Genomic DNA, 16,761 nt, shown 5'->3' with positions numbered 1-16,761 from the left:
GGTAACTAAAACAGAAACATTTGGTAAAAAGGTTACACATCTCGTGAAACTGAGACATCCTACCGGGACTTTCCGTATTAAGGCCCGCGCGTTATTACGCTCGATCATGGGCTTAAAAACGGAAATAATAGTTAGGCTCATGGACACACATTCGGATATTTATTAGGGCTGGGACGAGTCCAAATTTACTACCCGGTACCCACCCCCTAGTACCCGACCCTACCCGGGTACCAACTGTAGGTTTCAAGAGATACAAAATGTCCGATTGGGAATTTCTTTACCACATTACTTGCAAAACGTATTTAGATACATGTATTCAATGATCTGGTCATGCATACACTGAAGTATAACCATATGAAAAGTCAGAAGGAATGGGTGCATAGTCAGAAAGAAATGCGAACACTAGTGACTTGTAGTGTAACCATAGAGTTCTAGATAATTTTTGTCATTAAACAATATATCACGTGACTATAACCACGGGTCCGGGTAGTCCTGAGGTACCCGGGTCCTTCTCAGTACCCACCCGACCCAGGTACCTGAGTTACCCGTCCCAGCCCTAATATTTATGTTTAATAACCTACTCCCTTCGAAAGTTGATACGTGGCGATGCACTTCACGAAGCAAATCCTAATGTGGATTCAATTTTCAAAGTTAAAATTCATGTTTTATATTTTTTAAGTTTCTGTAATAATAGTTTCTGATTTTTTCAGCAAAGGGTGTCCCCTATTCAGGTAAGATAGCGTCAGCTTCCGAAATTAGGCCCAGGGCTTAATTTCGGATAACATTTTAAATGAAAAAGTGCTATTGACGTAATTAGTCCCGGGACTGGGAAGTACCGGTAATGTATAGGTCAACGTGTCCATAACATAACAGTAAATAAATAGAGAATCTAGTGTCTTCCGAGATCAACTATTTCAAGACGAGTTGATAACATTTAAAAATACCCGCGAGGCTTGCCGAGGATATTTTCCCAATTATCGAGGATTCTTGACATATTCGAAGAAACGAGGGGGAGATTCTATTTATCATCCGAAATCATTCTGCCAAGTCTTTCTTTTTGTAAACCGTAATAAACAGTGTCTTGGGTGTATAAAAACAGCTAAAAAGCTATAATGACAAAGAGAATAGTCATGTCTTTTGATTGTGGCGTAATGGTACCCAATGATGCTGCACTTGTCTGTAGAGGCGTAATGGTAACCAATGATGCTGCACTTGTCTGTAGAGACGTAATGGTACCCAATGATGCTGCACTTGTCTGTAGAGGCGTAATGGTACCCAATGATGCTGCACTTGTCTGTAGAGGCGTAATGGTACCCAATGATGTTGCACTTGTCTGTAGAGGCGTAATGGTACCCAATGATGCTGCACTTGTCTGTAGAGGCGTAATGGTAACCAATGATGCTTCACTTGTCTGTATAGGCGTAATGGTACCCAATGATGCTGCACTTGTCTGTAGAGGCGTAATGGTACCCAATGATGCTGCACTTGTCTGTAGAGGCGTAATGGTAACCAATGATGCTTCACTTGTCTGTAGAGGCGTAATGGTACCCAATGATGCTGCACTTGTCTGTAGAGGCGTAATGGTAACCAATGATGCTGCACTTGTCTGTAGAGGCGTAATGGTACCCAATGATGCTGCACTTGTCTGTAGAGGCGTAATGGTACCCAATGATGCTGCACTTGTCTGTAGAGGCGTAATGGTACCCAATGATGCTGCACTTGTCTGTAGAGGCGTAATGGTACCCAATGATGGTGCACTTGTCTGTAGACCCGTGAAGATCCGGGTAGAATAGGTCTTCAGCAACCCATACTTGCCGTAAAAGGCGACTATGCTTATCGTAAAAGGCGACTAACAGGATCGGGTGGTCAGCCTCGCTGACTTGGTTGATGCATGTCATCGATCTCAATTGTGTGGATCGATGCTCATGATATTAATCACTGGATTGTCTGGTCCAGACTCGATTTTTTACAGACCGTCGTCATATAGCTTGAATATTGCTGAGTGCGGCGTTAAACAACCAACCAACCAACCACTTGTCTGTAGAGCACTGTGCTGCAGTGTCATTGTAGTGATTTCTGCCATGAGATATCCTTGATCTCTTTAGATATCCTGTATGGGCTTGTATGCGTTTAGTCTGTGTCAGATAAGCGCTATAAGTGTTTGATAAGCGTTATAAGTGTTAAAAAAAGGCATTGCAACATGTTTGCTAACATTTTAATAAAACTTAGCAACGACCCTGTATATATGACCTAATACTTGGTATGGCATTTACATGTATGTAACTATAACTAGTACCTGTAGTAATACATAACATGCAGATATGTTAATAACCTTTATTCAATTACTTTTTAGTGTTTATTCCGACAATATTGTGGTGATGTAAGACGGCGGTCGTGATCAATGGATTAAGCAATAATGGGTAATATAAATGGAGGATATTTCATGTGTGGAGTGAAATATCATGTTTCTCTCGTCGAGTGACGGGGGGAAGGAGATATTTTCTCGAGACATATGCAATATCCTATTTATTACATACTTTTTCTGTAGGGGTCTATAGGAAAATTAAATCATTTCATTAAAAATGTAAAACCTTGAAACGTAAAATCTCCCAACCCAACACACAGGGACGGTTGACCCCTCTTTGTATTTGCGACTTAAAAATTAGTTTCGTATTTGCAAAATCTTAAACAATATAAACAAAAGTATCAACAAATATTTATGTCCATATCATACATTTAGATATGATTATATACAAAATCAACTTTAACAAAATATATTCTTGAAAACTAGGAGACCGCTGTTGGAAGCGAAAGAATACACGCTGGTCAAGTTAACAAAATGGCTCTTTGCGAAACAACAGCCTCGACTGACGAGTTAAATGAGAAAATGACAGTTTATAAAAAAACATTTTTAAGTAATAACAAACGACATGAAGCGATATTTACTCCGTAATTGACCATGTGTCATTATTTTGCCTTGTCAATGTCTAACTAACGTAAAAAGAAAGTCAACAGGTTTTTTCTACGAGCCAGACAAAGGGAGACAATTTGACGGGAGGTCACTATTGTGTTGTGTGTTATGTTCACAGCAATGAAATATCAAGTGTTATGTTCACTGCAGTGATTTTTTGTTTTGTTTTGTTTGTTGTTTAACGCCGCACTCAGCAAGATCCCAGCTATATGACGGCGGTCTGTAAATAATCCAGTCTGGACCAGACAATCCAGTGATTGACATCATGAGCATTGATCCACGCAATTGGGATACGATGACATGCATCAACCAAGTCAGCGAGCCTGACCACCCGATCCCGTTAGTCGCCTCGTAGGATAAGCATAGGTTGCGGAAGATCGACCAATTCTATCCCGGATCTTCAAGGGTACCACTGCAGTGAAATAACAAGTGTTGTCTTCACTGCAATGAAAATATCACTTTTCTCAACTTCGGAAAACTCAGTCTTTCACACTGAAGTGTATAATAAAAGAAATTATTACACTCGCGTGCGTGTCATACAGATTTTACGAAACTGTTGTAAGAATTCATGTATATTACCTTCTCGGGAAATACAAGAATTCTGACACTTGTTTCGTAAAATCTGTATGACACGCATGCTCGTATAATAATCTCTATATAATTTTATAAATTCGATTTTAAGATGTCACTCTTATGGAATACATATTGATACCAGTGGATTATAATTATTACATGTATTGACAGCGCCGAGTGGTAATATAAGGGGAGTCAGGGGCCAAATGTAACACGGGACATTTCAAGCTCCCCACAGCGATATCCCGTTAGCGGACCATCCTATTACTATCGTTGCCACCAGTTAGAGATCCCCACTGTGATAGGTGGCTACAAGCATGCTTGGAGTTGAACTCGGAACCAACTGACCGTTATGTTTACACACAAGTGATGACTGCCGTGACGCCGAATACTCTTACCCCTGCTAAATTCTTTTCTTTGTCAATTTGCAACTATCATGTAATTGGTGTGAGCATGTAGGGCAGAAGTTGGTTGATTTTCCGTTCGTCTGCAATCTCGAACCAATCCGATCAAACAAAAAAAAGGTTAATTCATCTGGAAAATATGGTCAGTCGTAAACCTTTTAAAAAATAACGGTATTGGCATTCACAAAGACATAAAACATAAACGTTACTACATTTGGGTTAGAGGGCAAATTTCAAGATTCTTGTAATGGCCGCGCTCACACTGGAGGCAGCAATGTTACCGAGGGTGTATCGAAGGAGTCACGCGCTGGAAAATTGTAAAACAAAGAAAGTAATTTAGCAGGGGTAAATGTTTTCAGTCGTCACTTGTTTGCAAACATAACGGTTATTCGGTTGCGAGTTCAACTCCAAGCATGGTTGTGGTCATCTATCACTGTGCGGAGACTGGTGGCAGCGATAATACATTCGTCACCACTCGCCCCTTTCCGTAACCTGCAAGAAGCTTGTCCCGGAAAAACACGAGTTGGTCACGAGAGAGCGATAGTACAGAGACCTCAGCGATCGGGGTAACTCGGCGAGGAACTTTTGGGGCATTTGTAACAAGGGAAATTACTCTGGGAAGAAACGCTATAGCAAATGATAGGCAATGTAGATTTACTTCCCTAAGACTTCCCACCAAGGACACCCAGCTTTAATGAAACAGTTGCCCCAACGTAAGAAGCAGTGAACAAAATCCTAATTGTATGCAGGTAAGTAAAACACCTCAATAAGTACCATAATGTTGTTGTTTCTTGCACCGGACGTATACTGCTAGTTGTGTGATGAAACTTTTTTAAATGGAAACTTGCGCCATATTTTGAAGTAGAAATTGTGGAACTGCCCCATGCTATAGATCTGTGACACGGATGAAACATGGACGGAACAATATGCCCGGACACATTACAATCATTGCAATATACAACACACGAACGTATCGTCAGATTTAAACGGAAAATTGATGATACAAAGGGAGACAACTGCTGGTTGTTTTGAAGATTGTCCAACAGGCAAAGAACATCTTGCTCAGTCTGAACTTGGATACCCATTCGTCACCACTCGCCCCTTTCCGTAACCTGCAAGAAGATTCCATTCGTGACCAACTCGTGTTATTCCGGGACAAGCCGAATCTTCTTGCAGGTTACGGGAAGGGGCGAGTGTTGACGAATGAGAAGATTCCTCTTGTCCCGGAATACAACGAGTTGGTCACGAATGCCTGGATATCCATTCTTCACCACTCGCCTCTTTCCGTAACCTGCAAGAAGATTCGTCTTGTCCCGGAATAACACGAGTTGGTCACGAATGCCTGGACACCGTTAGCTTGACGACAGCGTCGGTAGTACTCGGACACAGTCGGCAGTACCCAGACAGCGGAGAAGCAGAAGTCGGACACTTCCTATGTTGCTTTTTTTAAAATGCAATGGAATTAGAATGGAATGGCGACATTGAAACATACACCTCATTATTAACATGTCGTATCATACATGCATGACTGGTTATTTTTCAGACGCTTAGTTTAACACAGCTGGTTCATCGATCAATGAACGATTTCTAAAATATATGATAAAATGTCACCCACAGTAAGCTGTTAATGATAATCTACACTGATAACGTAGAATTAGCACCTCGCATTGTGATGGTATTCAATACGTTGTTCAACAATATGCCCCGGACAAAACGTGAAAGCAATATAGTCCTGCTTATGACCACCTTGGCGAGCTAAATACATAGTGTTTATTCCTAATGCAGGATATTTACCATCCCCAAACACACAAGCGTGATAACCTCTTTATCATATAATGTCATTCTTTAATTCTGTGCTTCAAAATCGCTTTCCCTCTCTCACAAACAATACCGAAACATTGCAAGTTTTCCTGGAATGCGCGCATTAATATTTAGCCAATATAGTTCCAACTGAAATCTCTTTCTTATACAGTGGCGAAGCAACATATACGCAATGGGTGTTTTTAATTGCCTTTCGCGGCAATCCATCGGTCTGCTGGAGTAACTGCCCTTTGTCAAAGGGAAGCTACTCTAATCCTAGTCTATGAGACGTCACAGCCACGGTCAGACGTTGACAGTCTGTCCTGTCATAACGTTAAGAAGTGTAGTCAGATGTACACACAGCGACAAAACGAAACAAGGTAACAATTTAAACATATTTCGGCCAAATCCAACTATTTTAATTTGTGGAGAAAGGTTCAAGCCGCAGAGGACTACAAGCACAGATATGGCTACTGATCCCACTTGGCTAGGTCTCGTGGCCTCGCAAAATTGTGTCGAAATTTATATCTTCAAAGTTGCCAAAACTTATAAAATGCCTTAGCTACGTCACAGTTAGACACTGATTTTCAGTATATTAGACTGTTCTTTTGATAATGAAAGCAATTATCTCTGTAGTTTATCCAGATTCCCGATGGTTAATTCTGACTCGATCGCCAAATGACGAGGGCGACGCCATGTTTGTTTATAAACAGTGAAAGTAGTCCCTACTTGACCTTTGATATTTGCATCTCTATCCGCATATGACCCCAACGGATATCGTTTTTATCCGTTGGCTTTACCCTGCCGAGAAACCTACCCATATACATATAAAGTACAATAATCTTGAACGCGACGTTAAACCTCATTCACCTCACCTCACCCGAATGATCCTTCCCGAGGACTTTAGTTTCAATTCAATTCTCGCCAGAAACTGTTAAACCATTCCAGTCTAGTACAAACAAGTCCGTATACACATAAAGTGCAATAATCTTGAGCGCGACGTTTAAACCCCATTCACCTCACCCAAATGGTTCTGTCCCGAGGACTTTAGGTCCAGTTCAATTCTCGCCAGAAACTGTTAAACCATTCCCGAAGGCAAAGCCCCGTAAACAACAAAAGGGAGGACGAAAAAGAAAGAAATCCCAATTTCTTACTGACACGACTGTCAAACGGATCTTGTTAGAAAAGAAACTGAAGGCAAAAGAAAAGAAGAAAACAAAACTAAAACTAAAACTAAAACGTCTGGCGATTAAACAAAGGAAGAAGCACTTTGTTACCAAAAGTTTTCAAATAGTCGTCCAGGTGAAGAATGGGTACAATGTTCTTCATGCAAGTATTGTCATGGAGAGTGTACATCAAAACAAGGATTCTCCGAACAAAGTTAATCAGTTTCATAGTTCTATTTTAGAGTATTATCAATATTAAACAGTTTGTTACATTTGACCCTTTTGTGTTACAATTGAACAATGATTGGGTACGATTGTAACACATGCTATCCAGGTGTATGGACAGTATACAATAAACATATATTATATGTTAAATTGCGCAATTTATAGTGAACACTGTTCACGCATGTCTCTTATCATGTCTTTTGTAAAACCCGCTCTCGGTTACTGTCATCGTGACGCGTTGAATGTATTGCGAAAGTAAGAATGAATTTGATTGGTCAATTCTCAACACTACGCACTTCCGTGTTTACTACTTTGCGTAATAGGCAACGGGCGTTGCTTGGATTTCAGCTGAAAGATATCGCCTCTTAACCATATTTTGGATAGTCTAACACCGCACAGGTAAGATGAAAGAGACTGCAACATCAGCGTATAATATTTACAACGTGTCGACTGTAGGCATACTTTCTGTCTCATCTTATCCGATCTGTCACCGCCATCCGCCATCAGACTCTGATTCAGAGTGCTGCAGACATGATTATGATATGGGCCTAGTCGTATTTTCGGTTCAACAATGGTGAATGCAACTGTTTTAGTGATTTGTTAAAACTGTGATAGACACAGTTAGTCAAATCAATGCTAGCAGTAACTAGTTTTTATTCAGAAAACAACTATAGTCAATCTGGATTTTTACTAGTTTCGGGCTAACGGACTATATAGTGGCCGTGTTTATCCCAGGTTAAAATAATCACTTACTTAAACAGAATTTGTCACATTGCACTAAGATCAGTGTCTGTTTGTGTAATTACTATTTTAATGAATGACAATCTTAGGAAATTTGAGGGGCGGTGGGGTTGCCAAGTGGTTAAAGCGTAAGTTCGCTCGTCATGCTGAAAGACCCAGGTGCAATTCTCAGTATGGGTACAATGTGTGAATCCCATTTCTGGTATCCCCTGCAGCGATATTGCTTGAATATTGCGAAACGCGGCGTAAAAACTCAAATGACTCACTCTGGATGCTTGACTTGACGAAGGATATTTATGAGATTCAGCACATCCTCTAAATTACGTCAGGGATAACCACAGGTCGGCGAGTTATAATATCCTTAAAGGGGCACTGATCTAAAGCTATTCCCTGTGACTGGTCGTTGCCTTTGTTATTGTTTTTTTTCGTGAGTACCCGGATGATACGCAACGCAACTGAGCATGACAAGAGACTGGGCTACCATCTGCAAGGACAGCAAAATAAACTTGGAGGCAATATTTGTTTTACCCATTTTTGAACACTGATTGGTTAACCGTGATCTATAAAGATTTCGACAAAGGGCGCATGTTAATTAATTTCTTCAGCCTAAACAAACAGACAAAAAGAACGGCGGAGCTCATCGGTTGTCGTCATTTGGAAAAAACCCTGATTGTTATAGTTTTAAAAAAAGTATCAATGCAGTGAAAGCATTTTCGGATTTCGGATTGTGTCGATAATACGATTACTACTTCCTTGTTGTCATCCACGTTTTCTGGTATAACCCTACACTTGTGTATTTGTCTTCATTCACTTGATGCTCAGTTAATGAATTTATTACAGGTACAATTAGTGGTTGCACCACTCCGAATACCTGAGGAAGCTTCCCATTTGGCATTTATTGTGTCTGCGGTAATTATTCAATCTAAATCCAGGTTTGAAGTGAGGTGAAATGTGTGTTATGTAATATGCACGTGGCAGCCCAGCAAGAGATGAATGATCAGTTGATTTACTTTTTTTTGTAAATCAGTGGATCGTTCGTAGTCAGCAAAGGATAAACAGAAAATACATTGATTGATTAATCACTGTCATCTTGCACGGTGGATATGTCAAAAGTGAGAGTTTACATGTCTAGGTTTTCTAAAACAAAGGGAATACACTCATATTATGGCGTGAAGTGCCGATGTAAAAACAACATACTTTGTTCAAAGGGTTAACCGATAATACATCGATTAATTGCTCATTGTTATCTAGCTCAATGGATTTTTTAGGAACCGTGGACGTTATGAAAATAGTTGTCACGTGGGCTTTCTCAGCTGACCTTTGAGACTTTTCACCTATATGAAACACCTGAAACAATTTAAGTGATCAGTTGAGAACCGAACACGGGTTATAATATCCTGAAACGATATATGGGTCATTCTCTGAAAAAGTAACATTTTGGCCTATGAAAAATCAACAAATCAGAATTCATTTTTGAAATGTTTTTGTTGAGCAGATAAACAACACAACAAAAACTGAATACAAGTGTAAAGTATGCAGGCTTAATATGTCTTATTTTCCTTTTTGCAGAAAACTATTTTTGGTATCTCTGTACCAAATGTCTGTGCTGTTACCGTGCATAAAATTCAGTTTTTGTCACCGAACATAAATCTAAAATGAATTAAATTTATGATATGGTTGTTGCATTTTGGCATAGTTCAAATACCAACAGCTTTAAAATTTCATTTATTGGCTTTACTAAATTATTAGACTGTAAATATATGCATACAATGGAATTATTTGCAAAAAGATGTACGATAAACTTGTCTACTGCTTACACTGAAAAGGAACTACCATTATTCTATAAGGTAATAATAGTTATTACACTCATTTTTTTAATTATATATATTTTTGTCAGCAGAGTTGAACCAATTATAGCTTTTGAGATGGCAGAAACCTGGTGACAGGAAAGACATTCATGGTAACAGGACAGACAACACGGTAACAGGAAAGACAAAATATTTTGTAATTGCCAAAATTATAATAACTATTTCTTTGTTCTGTGTTTCAGAAGTAAAGGTAGTCAAAAAAAGGGAAACTCAATGAATGTGCATATCAAAGTGTTAGGTGTATTTCGTATGTGACATTAATTAGATAAAAATGTGAGGTTTGGTAACAGCACAGACAAGCAAAAATTCTTAAACCAATCTTATGTGGAATTGCTCATCTCAAAAATAGAACTTGATCAGAAACTCTACCAACAACCTTAATGGCACTTTTTGAGGTTATTGTTGCTTATTCCAAGCAAAAAGCTGTAAGGAAACGAGAATAGTCAACTTTCAAAACTTCAACAGTAACAGCACAGACAAAGTCTGGTAACACATTTGCACTTTTACCAAATGATAGCATTATGTGATAACATTCAGTAAATCATTCTTGACCTCATTCATGTGCACATACAGTGATCGCTCGCTATTGCGCTACCAATGGGGTCCAAATAATTGGTGGGCGTTATAGACGATGAGCCGTTTAACCGAAGCCGAGGCGGGGGAGCGCGCTCGGCAAATCTCAAATCATCAATAGGCCTATGTGTTTATCTCACGTCACGTCAAAATAGTATATATTTTTATGGACCTAGATCTACCTGTAATATCATTCATTTATTAAATCTGTCATATTTCACAATGTCTGAAATACGTATTCCATTCTAATTTATCATTTTTTATCAATAAATTAAAAAATTATTCACTATTTCCCGCGATGTTATTGAAAATAAAATTCTCGGACACACATTTCGACAACGGGTCCGCATCGAACATGTCAAAGAGCAAAATATAGACTATTTTAAGCAAATCTTTAAATATATTATACAAAGTGATAAATAAAATCAACAAAAATATATCTAAAAGTAATCAAACTTACATCTAAGTTATTATTTCCATCGTTTTGTGCGACCGCGTGTAATGTAAGTCAAATGACATCTCGGCTTTCGTCGCCTTGAATTCTCGGCTCGGACACAACGTTTAATGCAAAAATATATGCATGAAAAATCTTTGTCACAGCTCGTAACCTAGCACGATACATTCGCGAAGTTCCATATTTTTAATATATATCGTGATTTCCTGCTTAAAACGTTCAGAATAACACGATTTAACAAAAAATCTTTCGCTAACTTCTGAAATTTATCAAACACGAGCTTTGTATCAAAGCTTGATTGGCTGCCTGAGGTCACGTGCTCAAAATTGACCAATCACGAAACTTGTAGCAGATTTCGGCAAGAAAGCGTCATTAGAAACCAATTTTAATCCAATGAAATCGCTTGTTATAACTACGGGGAAAAAACAGGCGATGTTACGAAAGCGCGATTACGAAATGAATGACCGCCGTGTTGTGACAGCAACTACATTTGTGTGACAGTTTAGCCTTAAATTGGATTGCCCACTAATTAAGAATATAAACTTCACTTGTGGTTCTCTTTTATTGCATGCATGCGCTTCTAAGATCAAAGGATGTATAGTGTGAAAAGTTAACTAGTTGAACAATCGTATTTCCGGGACTTGCCGCGGATATTTTCAAACAGATTATTAGAACTCCATTCAGCGATAAACCGTTGATTATGCAATGAGAAGCGTTATGTGCAAATAAACAACGAACAACAATACAATCATGTCTGTGTAAAACTCTCAGTATTAAAAGTGTACATAAATTTTGGGAGCCATGCGTTACCGCGCGTAATAACCGAAGTAGCGCTTTATCGAAGAGCGCAATAGCGAGCGATCACTGTATAAACACAGGTTATTGTTTGCCATGAATTGTCAGCACACACCTCCACTTCTCTCTTTTCCCGACTCATACACTCCATTCTGTCAGCACACACCTCCACTTCTCTCTTTCCCCCACTCATACACTCCATTCTGTCAGCACACACCTCCACTTCTCTCTTTCCCCCACTCATACACTCCATTCTGTCAGCACACCCGCCCGCTTCTCTCTTTCCCCCACTCATACACTCCATTCTGTCAGCACACACCTCTACTTCTCTCTTTCCCCCACTCATACACTCCATTCTGTCAGCACACACCTCCACTTCTCTCTTTCCCCCACTCATACACTCCATTCTGTCAGCACACACCTCTACTTCTCTCTTTCCCCCACTCATACACTCCATTCTGTCAGCACACACCTCCACTTCTCTCTTTCCCCCACTCATACACTCCATTCTGTCAGCACACACCTCCACTTCTCTCTTTTCCCTACTCATACACTCTATTCTGTCAGCACACACCTCCACTTCTCTCTTTCCCCCACTCATACACTCCATTCTGTCAGCACACACCTCCACTTCTCTCTTTTCCCTACTCATATGCTCCATTCTGTCAGCACACACCTCCACTTCTCTCTTTCCAACACTCATACACTCCATTCTGTCAGCACACCCCCCCGCTTCTCTCTTTCCCCCACTCATACACTCCATTCTGTCAGCACACACCTCCACTTCTCTCTTTTCCCTACTCATATGCTCCATTCTGTCAGCACACACCTCCACTTCTCTCTTTCCAACACTCATACACTCCATTCTGTCAGCACACACCTCCACTTCTCTCTTTCCAACACTCATACACTCCATTCTGTCAGCACACACCTCCACTTCTCTCTTTTCCCTACTCATATGCTCCATTCTGTCAGCACACACCTCCACTTCTCTCTTTCCAACACTCATACACTCCATTCTGTCAGCACACACCTCCACTTCTCTCTTTCCCCCACTCATACACTCCATTCTGTCAGCACACACCTCCACTTCTCTCTTTCCCCCGCTCATACACTCCATTCTGTCAGCACACACCTCCACTTCTCTCTTTTCCCTACTCATATGCTCCATTCTGTCAGCACACACCTCCACTTCTCTCTTTCCAACACTCATACACTCCATTCTGTCAGCACACACCCCCGCTTCTCTCTTTCCCCCACTCATACACTCCATTCTGTCAGCACACACCTCCACTTCTCTCTTTTCCCTACTCATATGCTCCATTCTGTCAGCACACACCTCCACTTCTCTCTTTCCAACACTCATACACTCCATTCTGTCAGCACACACCTCCACTTCTCTCTTTCCAACACTCATACACTCCATTCTGTCAGCACACACCTCCACTTCTCTCTTTTCCCTACTCATATGCTCCATTCTGTCAGCACACACCTCCACTTCTCTCTTTCCAACACTCATACACTCCATTCTGTCAGCACACACCTCCACTTCTCTCTTTCCCCCACTCATACGCTCCATTCTGTCAGCACACACCTCCACTTCTCTCTTTCCCCCACTCATACACTCCATTCTGTCAGCACACACCTCCACTTCTCTCTTTTCCCTACTCATATGCTCCATTCTGTCAGCACACACCTCCACTTCTCTCTTTCCAACACTCATACACTCCATTCTGTCAGCACACACCCCCGCTTCTCTCTTTCCCCCACTCATACACTCCATTCTGTCAGCACACACCTCCACTTCTCTCTTTCCCCCACTCCGACTCTCCATTCTGTCAGCACACACCTCCACTTCTCTCTTTCCCCCACTCATACACTCCATTCTGTCAGCACACACCTCCAATTCTCTCTTTTCCCGACTCATACACTCCATTCTGTCAGCACACACCTCCACTTCTCTCTTTCCCCCCACTCATACACTCCATTCTGTCAGCACACACCTCCACTTCTCTCTTTCCCCCCACTCATACACTCCATTCTGTCAGCACACACCTCCAATTCTCTCTTTTCCCGACTCATACACTCCATTCTGTCAGCACACACCTCCACTCCTCTCTTTTCCCGACTCATACACTCCATTCTGTCAGCACACACCTCCACTTCTCTCTTTCCCCCCACTCATACACTCCATTCTGTCAGCACACACCTCCACTTCTCTCTTTCCCCCCACTCATACACTCCATTCTGTCAGCACACACCTCCACTTCTCTCTTTCCCCCACTCATACACTCCATTCTGTCAGCACACACCTCCACTTCTCTCTTTTCCCTACTCATATGCTCCATTCTGTCAGCACACACCTCCACTTCTCTCTTTCCAACACTCATACACTCCATTCTGTCAGCACACACCTCCACTTCTCTCTTTTCAACACTCATACACTCCATTCTGTCAGCACACACCTCCACTTCTCTCTTTCCCCCACTCATACACTCCATTCTGTCAGCACACACCTCCACTTCTCTCTTTCCCCCACTCATACACTCCATTCTGTCAGCACACACCTCCACTTCTCTCTTTTCCCTACTCATATGCTCCATTCTGTCAGCACACACCTCCACTTCTCTCTTTCCAACACTCATACACTCCATTCTGTCAGCACACACCCCCGCTTCTCTCTTTCCCCCACTCATACACTCCATTCTGTCAGCACACACCTCCACTTCTCTCTTTCCCCCACTCCGACTCTCCATTCTGTCAGCACACACCTCCACTTCTCTCTTTCCCCCACTCATACACTCCATTCTGTCAGCACACACCTCCAATTCTCTCTTTTCCCCACTCATACACTCCATTCTGTCAGCACACACCTCCACTTCTCTCTTTCCCCCCACTCATACACTCCATTCTGTCAGCACACACCTCCACTTCTCTCTTTCCCCCCACTCATACACTCCATTCTGTCAGCACACACCTCCAATTCTCTCTTTTCCCGACTCATACACTCCATTCTGTCAGCACACACCTCCACTTCTCTCTTTTCCCGACTCATACACTCCATTCTGTCAGCACACACCTCCACTTCTCTCTTTCCCCCCACTCATACACTCCATTCTGTCAGCACACACCTCCACTTCTCTCTTTCCCCCCACTCATACACTCCATTCTGTCAGCACACACCTCCACTTCTCTCTTTCCCCCACTCATACACTCCATTCTGTCAGCACACACCTCCACTTCTCTCTTTCCCCCACTCATACACTCCATTCTGTCAGCACACACCTCCACTTCTCTCTTTCCCCCACTCATACACTTCATTCTGTCAGCACACACCTCCACTTCTCTCTTTCCCCCACTCATACACTCCATTCTGTCAGCACACACCTCCACTTCTCTCTTTCCCTCACGCATAGACACGGTGTTTGAAGTGATCATGTAAAATTACTTTCATTTAAAGTTGCTAAATATGTTACATTTCTTAATTATGTACAACAGTAGGGCTAAAGCAAATTGAATAATTGTTCATTATTTGTGTCATCTTGGTAAAAAAATCCTAAAATGTCTTTGCTGTCACTGAAAAGTGTCTGTGCTGTTAATGTCAAAAGTCTGTGCTGTTACCAAAGATCTACTGTGCAGTGTAATCAGTGTTTATTGACCCAAATATTAATGGAAATTCAATTTTTCATGTAACTAACAAAAGCCTAAGAGATAGAGTTTTAAAGACACTGAAACATTGAACAAAACTTTCTCAAAATCTCTATTAAACACTAAATGTCTGTGCTGTTACTGTTAAGTGTCTGTGCTGTCACAGTCACTCATAGACACGGTGTTTGAAGTGATCATGTAACATTACTTTCATTTAAATTTGCTAAATATGTTACATTTCTTAATCATGTACAACAGTAATGCGAGTAAATGAATAATTGTTCATTATTTGTGTCAACATGATAAAAAAAACCCTAAAATGTCTTTGCTGTCACTGAAATGTGTCTGTGCTGTCACTATCAAAAGTCTGTGCTGTTACCAAAGATCTACTGTGCAGTGTAATCAGTGTTTATTGACCCAAATGTTAATAATATTCAGATTTTCATGCAACAACCAAACATACAAAATACATTACCATTCATGTTTTCTTTGTCTTTTAATATATATATGTTGAAACATTTATTGAACACTGTATGTCTGTGCTGTCGCCTAAATATGTCTGTCCTGTCACTTTTTTTAAGGTGACAGCAGAGACAGTGACAGGAGAAAAAAACTATGACATAATGCCATCTTAGGACAATGGCCTCTCTTGCACCGAAAAAAGCACACTGGTTGAGTTCCATTCTGAGAGTCAAATATACTCATTATATTTGATTTTTTTAATAACAATTTCGGAACCCAAAATGCATGGTGACACCAGAGACACCTACAAAAAGTACACATCAAAAGACAACATTTACCACTTATTTTGAAGACACTGCACCAATATAAATTGCTTGAGCATATGGTGCCATGATAGTACTGGAAAGGAAGAGACCTGCAAAGACCTTAGCCTTCTGGCTTACCAAAGGAGCAATTATTATTTGTATTTGTACTATCTGGTGACAGGACAGACACTATTACTCTGGACAAGATCACTGTTTCCAAAAATAATGAATCCAAGTGGAAAACCAACAGCTTTTCTGCTGTTATCAGCCTTTCATGATGTCATGCTAGATAAATCACCAGGGCTTTGGAAAGTATTTGTTTCCAGAGACTTAAGATAATTTGAGAAAGTTTGATTTTTTATTTGTGGACAACATGTTTCTGCACATTTCTGCACATTTAAGGTATTTTGGCGGCTAACATAAGGTTATAGCAGTAATTTGATCAGAATATTGTATACATCTGATAGATATCTTCATTGTCAAGTAATCTGAAAACAGAATTATGAGTTGTTTTCAAGAAAATTCATTTGGGCAGGAAATGTTACTTTTTTAGAGAATGACCCATATATCTTTTAAAATATTGATTGGTACAGAGACACATGACATCGAATATGTTTCTTTGTACAGCTGCAGACGTTTGGGATATTGTTCCTTTGTGTGGATATTCACGGACACATTCCTCAAACAAGGAAGCTGCCTAAAATTATACACATAAATTTGGTAGGTTGTAATTATGATATTCGCATTTTGTTTTCCTTCATTTGCAGTAGCATGGG

General features: G+C 40.6%; 1 protein-coding gene across 1 annotated transcript in view; it reads left to right on the top strand.

Moving 5' to 3' along the window:
- Positions 1–7,426: 7,426 nt before the first annotated feature.
- The window catches only part of LOC124114139 (protein lifeguard 2-like), a 35,721-nt gene continuing 26,386 nt past the window's right edge, over positions 7,427–16,761 (top strand). Inside the window, exon 1 of the mRNA XM_046474706.2 lies at positions 7,427–7,538. The gene's annotated coding sequence lies outside the window, so the exon portion shown is untranslated. The remainder of the gene's footprint in view (positions 7,539–16,761) is intronic.

Source organism: Haliotis rufescens, unplaced genomic scaffold (assembly GCF_023055435.1).
Source record: "Haliotis rufescens isolate VD_foot unplaced genomic scaffold, xgHalRufe1.0.p SCAF_4, whole genome shotgun sequence".
NCBI lineage: Eukaryota > Metazoa > Mollusca > Gastropoda > Lepetellida > Haliotidae > Haliotis > Haliotis rufescens.
The sequence above is the reverse complement of the archived record's forward strand: the minus strand, read 5'-3'. Positions and strand labels throughout refer to the sequence as shown.